An 18,047-nucleotide genomic window follows, 5' to 3' on the forward strand; every position below is an offset into this window, starting at 1 on the left:
ACTGTAGCTATTTAAAAGTGGGATATGAGTTATAGTGAAAATAATAATAAGCATCATTTATTAGGAAGCTTTTCCATGCCAAGCGCAGGACCAGGCATTTCCATTGTCTCTAGTTCTTACATCAGCCCTTCAAGGTGAGTGTCACTGGCAACATACTGATGAGAAAACAGATTCCAGGAGGTCAAGGAGTTTAAGAGAGCATACAGCCCAGAAGCAAAGTGATACTCAGACTGGACTCTGTTTCCCTGCATTTCTTTTGAGATAAAGCTAAGCAGATTGAAAGAAGAAAAGTTTTGATTCCTGCCCTTGATTCCCAAATAGCGTACATACAAATCACGTGGGGACTTTTGATTACACAGATACTGAGGACTTACCCCCACAGATTTAGGGTCAGTAGGTAATAGGTAAGGTCCAGGAAGCTGCATTTTTTTAAAAAGTAGGCTCCATGCCCAGCCTGGAGCCCAAGGTGGGACTTGAACTCACGACCCTGAGATCAAGACCTGAGCTGAGATCCAGAGTCAAAGTCTTAACCGACTGAGCCACCCAGGTGCCCCCAGGAAGCTGCATTTTTAACAATGCATCTCAGACTATTCTAATGAAGGTGAAGAAACATCCACTGAATAATTGTTAATACTAGGGTATTCTGTATCTTTTCCTCTTTGTCCTTTTTTTTTTTTTTTCGAATTATCTATTCATGACCATGGTTTTCTATCTGAGTGTAAATTTTGGATTTTTTTTTTTTTTTTTTAGTTGTAGGAACTGGAATATAGAACAAAAATATTCAACTTTTCTTGTCAAATATGTTGCATGTTTTGTTTGCCATTTGTTTATGGTGTTTATTTGGGATTCAAAATTTTAAATTTGTACGTAGTTAAATCCACGAGTCTTTAACTGAATGGCTTTCTTTTATCTTTTTTAAGATTTACTTATTTACTTGAAAAAGAAAGAGCAGGAGGAGGGGCAGAGGGAGAGGGAGAGAGAGAATCCTCAAGTTGACTCACCACTGAGCGCAGAGCATGACACCAGGACCCTAAGATCTTGATCTGAGCTGAAATCAAGAGTTGGCCGCCCAACCAAGGGAGCCATACAGGTGGCCCTGGATGGCTCTTGTTTCATTCAGGGCCACCTTAATGGCTCTTGTTTCTGAATAATACCTTAAAAGTTTTCCCTATGGCATAACCATAAAAATGTTAACTATGGGGGTTTTCCTGATTTGTTTTTTTTTTTTCCACTTTTAAACCTTATCCGCCAATTTTTTTAATTTGAAAATTTTCAAACACCCGGAAAGTTGAAAGAATAGCATAATGAACATCCACATTTGTTCCACTTAGGTTAGCTAATTGTTAGCCTTTTTCATATTTGCTTTCTCTTTTTTCAATATAATACTTTTTTTGGTACCTATCTGAAAGTAAGTTGCAGATATCCTGATATTTAACCCTTAAACATTCCAAAATATATCATCTAAGAATGAGGACATCCTCCTACCTATTCACAATATGGTCATCAGACCTAAGCCAATTAATTAATAATAATTCCCTAATACTCAGTTCATATTTAAATTTTCCTATTTATACGCCAAATGTCTTTTACAACCATTTTTTTCCTTCCCAAACAGAATCCAATCTAGGTTACACATTGTGGCTTATTACTGTATTTCTTTTCATCTATGACAGTGCCCTGGCTCTTTTTTTCCCCCCAACATGGTCTTTTTGATGAGTCTAGAACAATTCTGTGTATCATGTTCAGCACTCAGGCTTGGCCCAATTATTTCCTCATCTACTGTTTAATATGTCCCTTTATCATCCTCATCTTTAAACTTGAAGTTAGGTCTAGAGGTTTGATTAGATTTGGGTTATTTTTTTTTAAGATTTTATTTATTTATTTATTTGCCAGACAGAGATCACAAGTAGGCAATGAGGCAGGCAGAGAGAGAGGCTCCCCGTCGAGCAGAGAGCCTGATGCGGGGCTTGATTCCAGGACTCCAGGATCATGACCTGAGCTGAAAGGAGAGGCTTTAACCCACTGAGCCACCCAGGCGCCCCTGGGTTAGTATTTTTTGCTACAACACTTCAGAAGTAACGTGTTACATCACATCAGGAGATACAAATGTCTCTTTGTCCTTTTAGCAGTGATGCTAAGTAGGATCATCACTTAGTTAAGGTGGTGACCACCAGATACCCACCCTTAAAACTAATCAGTGGGGGCACCTGGGTAGCTCAGTCAGTTGTCTGCCTTTGGCTCAGGTCATGATCTCTGGGTCCTGGGATCAAGACCCGCATCAGGCTTCCTGCTCAGCGGAGAGTCCGCTTTTCTCTCTCTTTCTCTCTCTGCTTGTTCTCTCTCTCAGATAAATAAATAAAATCTTAAAAAAAAAAAAAACTTAAAAAAATGAAACTAATGAGTAATCTGTGGGGTGGTAACTTTCCAAAATACCATGTGAATATCCTGTTTCTTTCATCCCATGATATTAACATCCATTAAGGATCCTTGCCTCAAACCAAAAGTTACACAGGGGGACATGTAACTCTTAAATCTATCCCAAACTAATTTTGGTATATAGTCTAAGTTGGAGTTATTTAATTTTTTTAAATAATCATGAGGTATTACAAACCTCCTATAAATATTTGTGTCTGCTTTTTTTCCTTCTGGTTTGTTACATTGCTTTTTCCTCTGTGAGCTTCACATTCCTTAAATTTGATGCAGCCTAAGAACAGGCAGTAATATTTGGTAGGGCAATGACATCTCTTCCTAGCCCCGCATTTAGACTTTTTCAGAGGCTTTTTTATTGTTTGATTCTTTCTTTTTGTCTTCTGGATGAACCATTTTAATAGTTATGACAGGTTTTTTAATTTTTCCGTTGGGATTTTGATTGGAATTACTGTTTTCTTATCTAGTTAGCCAAGGTTGAATCAGAAAAACAGGACCCACAACAGTTATTTTATCAGAGAAAATCTAATATAATGAACAATTTAACCAGGTATTAGAGAATTGAAAAGGCAAAAATAGAACACATTGTATGTTTCCTCATATATAAACACTTCAATAAAAGATCACCCACTCAGAGTGTCTGATATTTGATCAGTAAAGTATTAACTGTATTTTTGGACTTTGTATGTCTTAATTCCAAAGGCTCATAATGTTAGAGAACTATAATGTAGTATATATCCATACACACACATGCCCGCTCATTCGGTTCTTTGCAATTCAATTTTTTAAGAGTTATTGCTTGCTAAAACATTTAACAGTGTATCTGTTATGTAACTTTGTGACATCACATGATTACCTATTCTGATCTATACTGTTAAGGTAAAGATATAAAGATATCCACTAAGAGGGCTTCATTTACTTGTGGCCATTTGAGGGCCCACCTCCAGCTACTTCAGTGTCTCCTTTTCATACATTTTCATTATTCCCTGGTTAATGAGATCTAGGCAGGCTGGGAGGTGAATTCTTGATCACCTTCTGGGAATGGCCTGATAAGGCGACAAGAGGTGGTGAAAACATGAATTTTATGATAATCTTTTGGAGTCTAAGCCAGACTCCCAGCCAGGTCCTCCCCATCCAGAGAGACAGATCAAGGTCTCAGTCACACAGTTGTGTTCACAAAGTATATTTCAGAGGACATTCTGAAATAAGGCTTAGTAGTGTTGTATCTGGACTCACGATTGAATTCTTTCTTCAACAGCCTCTGTGGTAAGGGAATTAAAAAACCAGCCAGCCTCCTTTACGAATCACAGGATCTACTACATCACACAGAACACTTCACTTCTGACACTTCTAGTCACTAAATGTGTAGAGAGTTTTCCCCACACTAAGCAATTCTCCCTGAATTGGTGGGCATCCTAGAGTCGAACTCAATTCTGACACCACCTGCCTGGAGATGGCGTCCGATCCCCCAGGTTGAGGGCTCAGTCCCACAAGACGGCTCTCTTTCCCACCTCAGATGCTGACTGCAAGTCGTAGGTCCCCAGGTGACCCCAAGGATTTGTGGCTACAACTCAGAGGTTTCCACGACCCCTTCCTCACATTCGATTAATTTACCAGAGCGACTCACAGAACTCAGGGAGGCTCTTACTTACATTTATCAGTTTATGAAAGGACATGATAAAGGATACAGATGAACAGCCAGAAGAAGAGATATAGAGGGCAAGGTCTGGGAGGGTCTCGAGCCCAGGAGCTTCTGTCCCTGTGGCGTCGGGTGTGTCACCCTTCCAGGATGTGGATGTGTTCACCCCCTTGTAAGCTCCCTGAACCCCACGCTACTGGGGTTTTGATGGAGCCTGCCTCTTGTAGGCATTAACTCTGTTTCCAACCCTCTCCCTTCTCTGGAGAAGTGCACAAGGGCGGGGCTGAAAAATCCCAGGCTTCTCATCATGGCTTGGTCTTTCTGGTGACAAGTTCCAGTCCGGGAGCTCACCTATAGTTGTCTTTAGAACAAAAGATGGTTCTAGTGTTCTTATCACTTAGCAGTTTACAAAGGTTTGAGGAGTCCCATGTCAAGGTTGGGTCAAAGAACAAATGTTAGAACAAGAGATGTTCCTAGTGCTCTAATCACTTAAGAAGTTACAAGGGTTTTAGAAACTCTGTTTCCAGGAAGGGCAGTGGGGGGCAGAGACCAATATATATATTTTCTATTATCTCACAAGGTCTAATTTCACAATTTGAAATTTTGATAAACATTGCCAGATTAATTCCTATGGATGTTGGCAATACCTACCAGCAATATATGAAAGTGCCTATTTCCCCACAGAATCAATAGCACAGTGTATCTTTTGTATCTTTGCCATTCTGACCAGTGAAAATGGTATCTCAGATTATGTTTAATTTGCTTGTCTCTTATGACTAAGTTCTAGGATCTTTTCATTCTTTTAAGAGCCATTCGTATATTTCTTTCTATGAAATGGCTGCTCATATCAACTTTTTATTACATTACTTGTCTTTTTTTCTTATGGATTTATAAAAACTTTATTAGAGAAATGAAGCATTTGTCAGTGATAAGAATTTCAAATATTGCCCCCAATTTTTCATTTGTCTTTTGACTTTGCTTTGAAGGGATTTGCCAGAGAGATGATTTCTATTTAGTTGAATTTATTAGTTTTTTTTTTTTAATGGCTTTGGGTTCTGTGTCAGAAAGGCTTTCCACACTCTGAGAGTATGTGAAAAATGTCTCCCATGGCTCTTCTATTACTTTTGTGGTTTCAATTTAAATATTTAAATTTTTGATCCACCTGAGATATATCCTGGTACAAAGTGTGAGGTATGGATCCAGCATGATTATTATTATTTTTTAAAGATTTTGTTTATTTCTTCGACAGAGAGAGAGAACGCAGAAGTCGGGGAGTGGTAGGCAGAAGGCAGGCTTCCCGTTGAGCACGAACCCGACCCGGGACTCCACACCAGGACCCTGAGATTGACCTGAGCTAAAGGCAGACGCTTTACCAACTGAACCACCCAGGTGCCCCCCAACATTACTCTTTTTTGGACTGCAACCACCATTCTCATCTATACATATAATTTATAATATAAAAATGTATATAATATTCATATATAGTTTAGCTATAATCCGTACTATATTACATATATTCTTTTTTTAAAAGATTTTATTTATTTATTTGATAGAGATTACAAGCAGGCAGAGAGGCAGGCAGAGAGAGAGAGGAGGAAGCAGGATCCCTGCTGAGCAGAGAGCCCAAAGTGGGGTTTGATCCCAGGACCCTGGAATCATGACCTGAGCTGAAGGGAGAGGTTTTAACCCACTGAGCCACTCAGGCGCCCCACATGTATTCTTAATAGTATTCGTATTCCTTATATTTGTGTTTATTTATCGGTCTGCTTGATATATCCAATGACTTAGAGATATGTTAGTCATGTATTACGGTTGTGTTTATGTCAGTTTCTCCCAATATTTCTCTGATAGTTTATTTCATGCATCAATTTGGCTAGGCTATGGTGCACATTTGTTTGGTCAAACACTAGTCTAGATGTTGCTGTGAAGGTATATGTGGATGTGATTAAAATTTACAGTCAGTTGACTCTGAGTGGAGCAGATTATTCTCCATTATGTGGGTGGGCCTCATCCAATCAGTTGAAGGCCTGAAGAGCCAAGACTGAAGTTTCCCAAAAAAGAAGCAATTTCACCTCAAGACCACAACACAGAATCTCTGCCTGAGTTTTCAGGCTGCTGGTCTGCCCTCAAGTCTTTGAAGAAGGCTTCAACACCAACTTTTATCTGAGTTTCTAGCCTGTAAGCCCTCTACAGATCTACAAATCTCAGATTTGCCAGCCCCCACAATGACAGGAGCCAATCCCTTAAAATAAACCTCTCTTTATCTCATATACGTACATACATACATATTATATGCTGTCAGTTTTGTTTCTCTGGAGAACCCTAATATAATTTCGAGTAGTTTTTCTTTATATAGACAGTCTCTAACTTACAATGGTTCAACTTAGATGATTTTTTGACTTTATGATGGTGCAAAACTATACACCTGCAGTAGAAACTGTGCTTTGAAGTTTGAATTTTGGTCTTTTCCTGGGCTAGTGATATGTGATAGAATACACTTTTATGATGCTTGGTAGTGGCAGTGAACTACAGCTCCCAGTCAGCCACCAAAGTGAATACCAAGTGACATATTTAAAACCATTCTGGGGACGCCTGGGTGGTTCAGTTGGTTAAGCGGCTGCCTTTGACTCAGGTCATGATCCTAGGACCCTGGGATCGAGTCCCACATTGGGCTCCTTGCTCAGCAGGAAGCCTGCTTCTGCCTCTGCCTGCTACTCTGTTTGCCTGTGCTCACTCTCTCTGACAAAAGAAAAAAAAAAATGTTTAAAAAAAAAAAAAAAAAAAAAAAAAAAAAAAAAAAAACACCATTCTGCACCCATACAACCATTCTGTCTTCCACTTTCAGTATAGTACTCAATAAATTACATGAGATAGTCAACACTTTGTTATAAAGTAGGCTTCAGTTAGATAATTTTGCCCAATTTTCCATTTCCAGTATTTTCAACTTATAATGGGTTTATTGGGAAGTAATCCCATCATAAACCAAGAAAGATCTGTGTATTTTGTATATTTTGATATATCTGTATATTTGGATGTTATTTGATGGTCTGGCTTTGAATGTCAACATGATGAGAATTTTCATTTGTACCCTTTAACTAATATCAAATTAACTCTCTTTGCCTAGTTAATGCTTTTTGTCTTTGATGCTCTAATATTGCCAACTCCTTCCCCTCTGCTCCCCCACCCCCTACCTTTTTTGGTCTGCATTTGTCTAATATGCCTTTTCCTATTTTTTACTTTGTAACATATAATGTCATTTTTATTGGTTATGTCTCCTACAACTAGATTATATTAAATCACTTTTACTCAGCCAAGTCTTTTATTTTATTTTATTTTTTAAGATTTTATTTATTTATTTGACAGAGAGAGATCACAAATAGGCAGAGAGGCAGGCAGAGAGAGAGAGGAGGAAGCAGTCTCCCTGCTGAGCAGAGAGCCCGATGCGGGACTCGATCCCAGGACCCTGAGATCATGACCTGAGCCGAAGGCAGCGGCTTAACCCACTGAGCCACCCAGGTGCCCCTCAGCCAAGTCTTTTAACAGGGGATTTATATTTTAAAATTCTGAAACCTTTGGTTTTATGCCATTTTGTTTTGTGACTTATTTATTAATATTTCTCCTCCATTTTCTTTATCTTCAGTTTCATTTTTATCTTTTCCATTGTTTTCAAAAGTATTTTATTCTACTAGTTGAAAGTGGCTATGTGGAGGAAGGGGAAACTTGTGTTTTTTACTATACCTTTCTATTTCCCAACTGATACAGTAAATATATTACCTGGCACATATCTGTAGGTTTTCCAAAAGCTCTCTTTAACTTATTTTCATCTAATCGATGCGTCTAGAGTGAAATGGCACATTTTTCTAATGAAATGACATATTTTGAATACTTTCTTAAAAAGTTTATTTTATTTTATTTTTTTAGTAATCTCTACACCCAATGTCTACTCCAGTGCAAACTCACAACTCCAAGATCAAGAGTCACAGGCCACTCCCACTGAGCCAGACAGGCACCCCTTGAATAATACTTTCAAGATATAAAATTAAGCATATTGTATTTTTACTTCATTCCTCAATCTAACCAATGAAAATGGTAACTTGGGTTTTAGTTTTATATACTTTTATTACAATTTTCAATGATTTATTTATTATTTATTGTAGAGAGAGACAAAACAAGCATGAGGGGCAGAGGGAGAGAGAGAGAGAGAATCTCAAGCAGACTCCATGCTGAACACAGAGGCCAACAGGGGGCTTGATCTCATAACCCCAAGATCAGGACCTGAGCTGAAACCAAGAGCTGGATGCTTAACCAACTGCCCCACCCGGGTGCCCCTACTTTTATTACTATTTTTAAAATTCAGAACCTAATTTGGGAAAAAAAATTGTGATTCGGATTTAGTTTTATAATTAGATACAGTGTAGTTATTTAAATGCACTTCTGTTTTGGCATGATAAGGCTCCCTTGCATGACCTTCCCATTTCTGAGCCTTTTTTTTTTTTTTTTCTATTTCTTTCTTTTTTTTTTTTTTTTTTTTTAAATTTCATCTTTTGGTTGGCTGGAAAATACCGCAACCAGTGTTTTCAAGAATGTGCTATATTTTATGATCCCTTAAAAAGCAGAGTGTTTCTCTGACATCTATACTGAAAGATGACTCAGATATACATTACCTTTGGGGGTCACCAATTTTTCTATCTAAAATTCTAGATATGAGAAATCAGACAGACTGATGTTGGCTTTTATCTGGGAAAGCTGATTTCATTTTCTTTCTGAACAATTACAGACAATATTGTAGGTTAAAACTTTTGTCATAATGTGTCCAGCTGTGTGTCCCCTTTTATTGACTTTGGCTAGAACACAGTGGGCTCTTTCAATTAACATACACTGTTCTTCAACACAGGAAAGTTTCTGTTTTACTTTCCCCCCCCCCTCCTCCTCCTCCTCCTTCTTCTTCTTCTTTTTCTTCTTCTGGCAATTTTATTTATTTGAGAGAGGAGAGAGAGAGAGAGAGAGAGAGAGAGAGAGAGAGCATGAGTGGGGGAAGGAGCAGAGGAAGAGGGACAAGCAGATTCCCTGCCAAGCAGAGATCCCGATATGGGGTTTGATCCCCAGACTCAGGGATCAAGGCCCGAGTAGAAGGCAGATGCTTAACTGACTGAGACACCCAGGTGCCCCTGTTTTACTTTCTTCTTATGACTTCTCTTCTACTTGCCTTTGTTCCTGTTTTAGGAACACAAATTATCTATATGTTGATTCTTCATTCTCTCCACTCTTCCTCCACAGTTCTCATCTTCTCTCATTGTTTCCATCTTTGTCTGTTTCCATTCTGTTCAATTTCTTAGCATCAGCTTTGTTCTTGTCACCAAATTTAATTTTCTGCCAGATAAATTTTCCTTTTTTACTGTCCCCAGTGTGTACTTTAATTTTTTTTTTTTTTTTTTTTTTTTGCTTTCTTAGAGTACTTGCTCATTTTTCTTACCCTGTCTGTATCTTTCCATCTCATTCTATTGGATTTTCATCTCGGTCCCACCTATTCTTTCCTTCTGTTTCTTTTTTCTACAGAAGCTTTAAGAATATCAACAAGTTTCTGAAATTTTCTTCTTGATCATGGTGAAGAAGCGTGCCCATTTCCTCTGATTTCTCTAACTTTTCTAGATACACTGCTCTTCCCATACTTCTGTGCTGATTATTCTCCTTACTCTCAAATAAAACAAGGTTTCTGTAAGCTCAGTATCTGTCCACAGGCAATTGAACAGGTTACCTCTGGATCCACCTTGTGTCTATGGAAGTAGTGGCAAAATCTCCATCTCCAGGCTTTAGCTGCTGAGCACACTAATGTCCACATAGTCTAACTTCACCTTTTATGATCCCTTAAAGAACAGGGAGTATTTTCCTGACATCTTTACTGAAAGATGACTCAGATATAGATTACATTTGGGGGTTATCAATTTTTCTCTCTAAAATTCTAGATGTGAAAAATCAGACAGATTGACGTTTGTTTTTATCTGGGCAAGCTTATTTACCAGTGTGATACATTTCCCAATACAGTTGCTAGCACAGGTTTCTCTCAGGGATTTTAAAGAAGCTGGCCTTTCCTTAACGCTTAGGCCAGGTCTGGCTACAGAATTTGCAGGAAAGTTACATGCAAAATGAGAATTTTTGTTCAAAAATCGAGAATTTCAAGAGGGTAACAGCAGAGCATTAAACCAAGCATGAGGCCCTTCTTATCACAGTGCCCTGTGTTCCTGCTTGGGTTTCAGTCCCATGGAGCTGGCCATGTTAATGGGGACTGCACTTCCTTAAATATAAGTCTCCTCCCTTTTCCTCCCAATCTCTGTCCTGTTTCCTGCCCACTTGTTTTATCTATTTGCCTAGATAAATAGGAAATAGAGGAGTCTAGAGGATATGGAGTGGAGGTGGGGGTAGGGATCAGTATTCTGGTAAGCAGCTTTCAAGGGGAGAGAAACTGCCATCTCTTGTTGGTTTAAGCACCAAGTGTGTGAGTTGGGAGACAGATGGTGGTGGGTCATCAGGGGATAGAGTGTGGGCCTTAAATAAGTGGCGTCCTACCTTTTTTAGTCACTGTCTTTGAGGAAATGAAACCCAGGTAAACCATGATTGCAGTTTTCTTAATCCAGCCATTTAGGACCATCTGCCTCATAATTAACATCAATTTCACTCAGATCCAAGCTTTAGATTACCTGTCACTTTTAGTCTTTGATATTGTGAAACCTTGTCTTTTTTTTTTTTTTTTAACGTATTTGAGGGCATTTTTGTTAGAAGTTAGAACAGGATACATTTGGGAACAAAGAGCAACATATCATTTTGATCTAGAAGCCGTCATGGAATCAATTAGGTAGACCAGGGGTTGGCAAACTTTTCTACATAGGACGAAATAGTAAATATTTTAGATGTTGCAGGTCAAGAGGCAAAATCAAAGATATTATGCAGGTACTTACATAGCAAGAGAAGAAACAAATTTCTACAAATATTGTATTGATAAACGTAAAAATCTAATAGTAATAATTGAAGAGTTTTGGTAATACAGGTCTACTAATGAGAAAAACGGGATTCTTTGTTTTTGGAATACATTTTGCTTAATTAAGGTTCAAAGGTAGTATCGCTTATCATCGAATTAGTTTGCAAATGTTCATCTGTTAATGCTAATCTGTAATGGGATTTTATGTATTTCATTTTTGAAAATGTCTTTCCCTACAGATAGACACTGCCAAACACTGACGTCAGTCCATGTGCATATGATTTTAATTGAGCATGTTGCATAGAAGGCATTTATAGAATTCTTTTTTTTTCCCCTTTTTCTTTCAAAGATTTTATTTATTCATTTGACAGAGATCACAAGCAGGCAGAGAGGCAGGCAGAGAGAGAGAGAGGAGGAAGCAGGCTCCCTGTGGAGCAGAGAGCCCGACGCCTGGGGCCGATCCCAGAACCCTGGGACCATGACCGGAGCTGAAGGCAGAGGCTATAACCCACTGAGCCAACCAGGCGCCCCAAGAATTCTATTAGATTTTTCTCTTGTTATTTGCCTTTTAATATATCATTACATTGCAGTTAATCACTTCCAAATGATAGTTAGGTAGAAACTACTCAATTGGCACCATTAAATGAATTTTGAAATATAGACATTTCCTTTGTGCTTCCATCGAGGTCTGAAAAATTGAGGTCTCTTGGAACTGTCGCTTGAACTTGAAAAACACATGTGCTGCAAATCTGTATAGGAATAGATAATTTGCTTCTTATTTTAAGTTTCAATAGCATGGAACTATAGAAAGTGGCTTGACAGTACTTGTAGTTTGGGCAATGTTATTTTTCATCAAAATGACTTTACTGTTGTGTAAACTTCATGTGTAAGTGTTGTTTTACCTTGGAAGTGGTGAAGTTCGTTGAGACCTATTACCAAACCTTCAGCAAAAGCTAGTTTCCAAAGCCAGTCATAGGTTGATAATAGGGTTTGAGGGCTGTTCTCATTCAAAAGTTCTCAATTTTGGTCTTGAGCTCCAAAGAGCACAGAAGAACTTTGCCACTGCTAAGACATTGAACTGCTCTGTGGTAGGGCAAGTCAGGATATTCAGTTTTTACTTCTGATAAAAATTCACAGAACAGATGATGGTTAAATTCATGAGTATGAATGAAGTTACTGGGGACAATGCTGGTTCAATAACACATGCTAAATTCAAATATTATCACAGAGTAATTACCAATGAGTAATACAATGAATAGCCATAGGGTTTAAACAACTTACATCTCACCAACTTTGTAATTTGTTCAAATAAGCATTTTTCTGCTTCACACTTATTTTTGTTACTACCAGTTGTAACACATCTTAGCAGGTTCTACTTCATGTTGTAGGGTATTAGTGCTTTTTCAGCTGCTTTGAAAGCTGAGGCTAATGTTTCAGTCACTTCAAACAGGGCATTGACTCCTCAAATAAGTAATAATTGAGTAGTATCCATATTCCCTAACTCACGAAGAGCCGAGGAAAACTCACTTAGGTAATTGCCTTGTTTTTCAGTTGACTACTGATGTTGCTCCCAGAGTCCTCAACACTTTAAGCAACTGTTCAAAGCTGAAAGGTTAATAGCCTTAAATTTATTTTCTCTGGGCACATTACTTTGGCTGGTACAATCAAACACAATTTAATTAAACAGCTTTCCTTGTTTGGCTAAGAAATGAGCTACTCAGAAAATGACTTTGGTTGCAGTCTCCTTTTCATTTTTTATGTTGGTGAAGGAATTCTGCTATGATGAAATATTCTGTTTTAAATTCTCTAATTGTTCTCACTGTTGCTTTCCTATCAGTTGGGACTATTGTGATGAGTGTAGCCTAATAACATTGACATATATAATAAATGCTTTGCCATCAAATTTACAACAAAACCATCCACACTCTACTGGGCCTTAACAGCTTATCTGGAGTCCATTTTTCTCTTTTTTCTTGTTTTGACATGATAGACGTGTACTGATGATTCAAAAAATAATGTAATGATGTTAAATGCATGGCACTTGAAACACTGCCAAGCTGTAACAGCATTACTGTGATTTGTAGGACACTAAGCAGCAGTGGGAAGTGATGAGACTACCACATACATTCTCTGTGCAACTATCTGTGTTTTGTGAATGTAGCCATAGACAATACATAAATGAGTAAGCATGACTGTGTTCTAATAAAACTTTATTTATGGACAGCCAAATTTGAATTTCATATAATTTTAATGCATGATGAAGTAGCTATACAAATACAGGTAGCAGGCTGGTTTTGGCCTGTAGGGTATAGTTTTCTGACCCCAAGTCTAGCAAAAGGGCTAGACCAGTTGGCTAGCCAATATTCATTGAGGTTGGTGCCTACGGCTCAGCCCAGGTGAAAGGAAATCTTGTTTAATGAAGCAGAACTAACACCAATAGCAAATCCACAGTTATTCTTTCGATGCCTAAAATCACTATAAGCATTGGTATGATTCTCGAGTATGCTTTTCTAATTTTTCAACTTCAACTCCCAGTTCCTTCCTTACCTTGGTCTCAGCTTCTTGAAGTTACCAGAGCTCTCACATTCTTAGGCTTCTGTGATTTTGAAGATATGTTGCTGCCTCTGGCTGGAACACACAAAGCTCTACACCAACCTCCCATTTCCTACTAATTCGTCGTCTGTTTGCTAGGAGCTTTATTTGGTCCCTCTAAGCTGATAAAGATGCCTTATCCACAGAAATTCTGGCGAAGCTTATAGCACTCATCATTGTACATTATGGTATAGAATTTATTTATACAATTCTCCGAGTAAGTGCTCAGGATAGGGACCATGTCAATTTGGGATATTTTCAGCCATTATTTCTTTGCATACTTTTTGGGCCCTGACCTTTTCTTCCTCTCCTTCTGGGACTCTAACAACACAAGTGTTAGATCTTTTGTTATAGTCTCACAGATCCTTGAGGCTCTGTTTATTACTATTTTTCAGCCTATTTTCTCTCTGTTGTTAAGATTGGGTAATTTCTATTGTTCTGTCTTGATGTTCACTGATTTTCTCTATCCCTTCCATTCTGATGTTGAACCCATACATTAGGTTTTTATTTTGGCTACTATATTTTTCAGTTCTAAAATTTCCATTTGGTACTTCTTCGTATCTTCTATTTCTTTGCTGAAACTTCCTATTTCTCGGTTGTGATTTTCTGGTTTTTCATTTGTTTCAAGCGGCTTTGTAATTGCTCATTGAAACATTTTCATGATGATTGCTTTAAAATCCTTGTCAGATAATTTGAACATCTGATTTACCTCAGTGTTCTCATCTGTTGATTGTATTTCCTAATTAAGCTCTGATTATTCTGGTTCTTGGTACAAAGGATTTTTGGTTGAAACCTGGACATTTTTGGTATTATGAGACTCTGGATCTCATTTAAATTTTCTGTTTTAGTAGGCCTCCTCTGGCATCATTCTGGTTAGGGAAGGGAAAGCACTGCCTTATCACTTTCGGGTAGGGGTGGGAGAAGTCCAGGTTCCTTACTCAACCTTGGTTGATTAGCGGAAGGGGAAGGTCTTGTTACTGCTGGATGTGGATGGTTGTTCTGGCTCCCCGGTAGGTCTCCATTGATATTACCCTGGCTGGGAGACAGGGCAGTGCCTCTTTAGGGCCCCCCACTTTGCTTCCATCAATACTATGGGAGCAGTAGCCTGGTTACCACTGGTAGTAGGCCTCCTCTCACACCAACTCAGCAGGGAGGTATCACTACCTCCAACTACCATTTCTGTTGGTTTGGAGTGGAAGTCCAGCCTTCCCAGTGAGGTGGTCATTTGAGGTGTCTCTTTACAGCCTGGAGAGGGTAGAAATCTAGGTTCCTGGTAGGTATGGGTAGTCCTGATTTCATTTAGAAGTCCCCAAACTATTTTGACAACTGAAGTTTTTGTAATAACTGAAAGTCTGTCTGTACTTGGTTCCCTATCTCCCCTCAACCCTGTATTTATTTTTGTCATCAATGTGTTTGGATGTCAGTTGGATAATCACCAGTGAGTATGGGAAGAGCTGGTAAGTTCTTTTGACTTTTTATCTGTATGGGTTACATGACACTAACATTATGAACTACATATTCCTAAATGCTTCAGGTTAAGTATGTAGTTCTTTGAAGGAAAGTTGAATTTGTTTTCCTGTAATTGAGTAGGCTTCTTCTCTGATATTAATTGATGGTACTTACATAAGTATTAACTACAAATTATACACTAATTAGTCCATAATCGGACTCAGCATGACACAAATTTATATAATTTTAAAATGTTGATTTACCTATGCGTATATTTAGTCATATTAACTTGGTAAATTCAAATTACTCTCCCCTGCTCCTACTGTATTAAGTTAGAATTATGAAATAAGAATCAGTTGTGATATGAGGTTTAATTTTAGAATAAAGGTGGGGTGTAGCAATATTGGTATTATATGCTTTAAGTAAAATGCGAATTAAAACTATGTGTTGGATTTATAGAGAGGTCAGGGAGGATAAGGAGGCAGTGATTGGTAGAGTGGTGATCAATACATTTAGAACCCAGTATGTGAAAGCAAGAAAGGATTTTGCAAATTCCAACCTACCTTCCTTCCTCTCTCACTCTCTCCCTTCCTTTTTTTCTTTGAGGTCTTTGAATGTATCTGGCACTTTACCTACCTTATGGCATTTAATATTCAAAATAATATTGCAAAGTGGATATATTTTCTTTTTCACAGATGCGGGCACTGAAGCTCAAAGTAGACTAACTTGTGTAAGGTCACCCAGCTATTAAGTGGTAGAGTTAGGATTCGAACTCAGAGCTGTATGATTTCATAGCTCATGCTCCGGCTCAACCTCTCTGCCCTCCATATGGGTTTTCAGATTCATTTTACATAGAAATAATCACACAATCATTTATTTCACCATTTCTTTCTTCAGTGAGGACTCAAACCTTGGAGGCTTCATACATATTGTATTTACACTTATTTGACAAATTATAAGCTATTTGAGATCTAAAAAATTACATAGTGATAAAAAGATTGATGTTACTTTATAAAAGTTGTTTCATGCTTCATAATGGAGGATGGAGTTCTGTAGTTGGACTAGACAGGACTCCAGCTTAGTTGGTAAGTAATCTTCTCAAGGTCACACAGCCTGTGCAGTAAGGATTTGAGTCCAGGTCTGTGTCACTGCAATGCCATCCACTGCATCCACTCAGTGCAATTCTGCTATTATCTAGTCATAATTATGTGGTGGGAAAGGTTTTGAGGGACTTGGGGTGGTAGTCTTACAATTCTTAAGGGCTTGAGCCAAGAACCGCCAACTCCAGGAAGATGGCCAAATGCTGGCTGAATTATATCTATGTTTGTGCAAGTCTAAGTGTGTGTGTGGAGGGAAGATCTTGGTGTCAAAATCTCCCAGGCTTTGAAGGTCATGTTTGTGACAACGTTAACAATGCATGTGTTAATTTAGCTGTAGGAAACATTTGGCTCTCTATACTCATTCAAATAAAATAGAATACCACAAAGAATGGAAGAGGTGTTTCAGAGAAAGTAATTAAACATGAAATATAATCTATATGAAACTACAGTTTGTTAGTCTAGTTACTGGTCTCAGGGGAACAATTTAAAACCGTGTCTGTGTGCAAAATCAGTTGGGATTTCTACAGCTTTTCACTGAATACTGCTAGGATTACTGAGTCAGCACTGAATTGTCTTCCTTATATTTTGAAATCCAAGTTAAATATATCATGTCTATTGGTTATTAAAAAGTAGAAAAGAGTCCATGTTTATAAAGAAAACCTTGCCATCGTATGTCCATGAATTAATCTTTTCCTATCTCTGAAGCCTGGAGGTGTGCCTTGTAACAGATCTATTATATGAGTCATACTTTACTAAATTTGTCTTTTGAAAAGAGTAATGGACTAAAGGCACATTTTCTTTTTCTCCCAATTACACTTCGGATTGAAAACCAGACTAGTGACATTTATTCACATCTAAGATACGGTCAGAACAAGAAACTGTTACTGTTGTCTAAGGCATGTTGTTGGGGGTAGAAAAGGCTTTTCTGGGTTGCAAGCTGTGATGAGGATCTTAACTACGTCTTCCCTTAGGCCTGTCTACAAGCAGCCCGAACTCTTCCATGAAGGACCCCCTGAGATCAGCAACAGAAAGCGAAACCAACATTCTGGAGATCTGCTTAACAACTGTCATTTTCTTGCAGTATCATAACGAACTACCACTAACAAAACGCAGGTAGTACGAAAATTTGGCCCCAAAGTGCCGCCAACAGACCTTCGGCGGTGGGGAGCCGTGATCGGTGAGCCAGACCCCATGGGCGACTCTTCATTCACTCCGGCCGGGGGTCAGGAAGACTTCCCCCTTCACTTTCCGCGCTAGTGAGGGGATCGGGGCAGGGAGCGCAGGCCTGGCTTAGGGCGGCGCCCAAGCCGCCGGGCTGGGGCCAGCAGCCGCTCCCGGAGCGCGCTCTTCTCGGAGGCCATTATTTCCAGCGGTGCCAAAAGTGTGCGCCTTCTTCGGAGGGCGGAGGTCAGGGGCCGTGCGCCGCCACCCGGCGAGGCAACCCTTACCAGGCCCAGTGAAGCCCGGGACCCCCCGGAGCACGGGACAGCAGAGGCCGTGGTCTAGGCCTACCGCCGAGCTCTCCGGCAGGCAAAGGCCGTCCATGGCGTCCTCGCTCACTGCTCACGCCGGCCGTGGGCGGTGCCGGACCTCGCCCTTCCCCACCGCTCCCCTTCCCCCACGCCGCCTCCCCCCCCCCCCCCGCCCCATCCCGCCACGGCTCCCGAGGTGACACGGCCCGGACCCTCCATTCTCTGCTCCAGTGTATTTAACCAGCACAACCTATCTGCCTGCTGCCTCTTGGTGACAACCCTTTCCCCCCGACAGACGGGCCCAGCAGCCAACCACCGGCCAGAATTGGCCTGCGTCCCGCTCCCCGTCGGTGGCGGCCTCGGTGGGCAGGGTTCCGCAGCTAGCAAGTTAAGTG

Source organism: Mustela lutreola, chromosome X (assembly GCF_030435805.1).
Source record: "Mustela lutreola isolate mMusLut2 chromosome X, mMusLut2.pri, whole genome shotgun sequence".
In the NCBI taxonomy this organism is placed as follows: Eukaryota; Metazoa; Chordata; class Mammalia; order Carnivora; family Mustelidae; genus Mustela; species Mustela lutreola.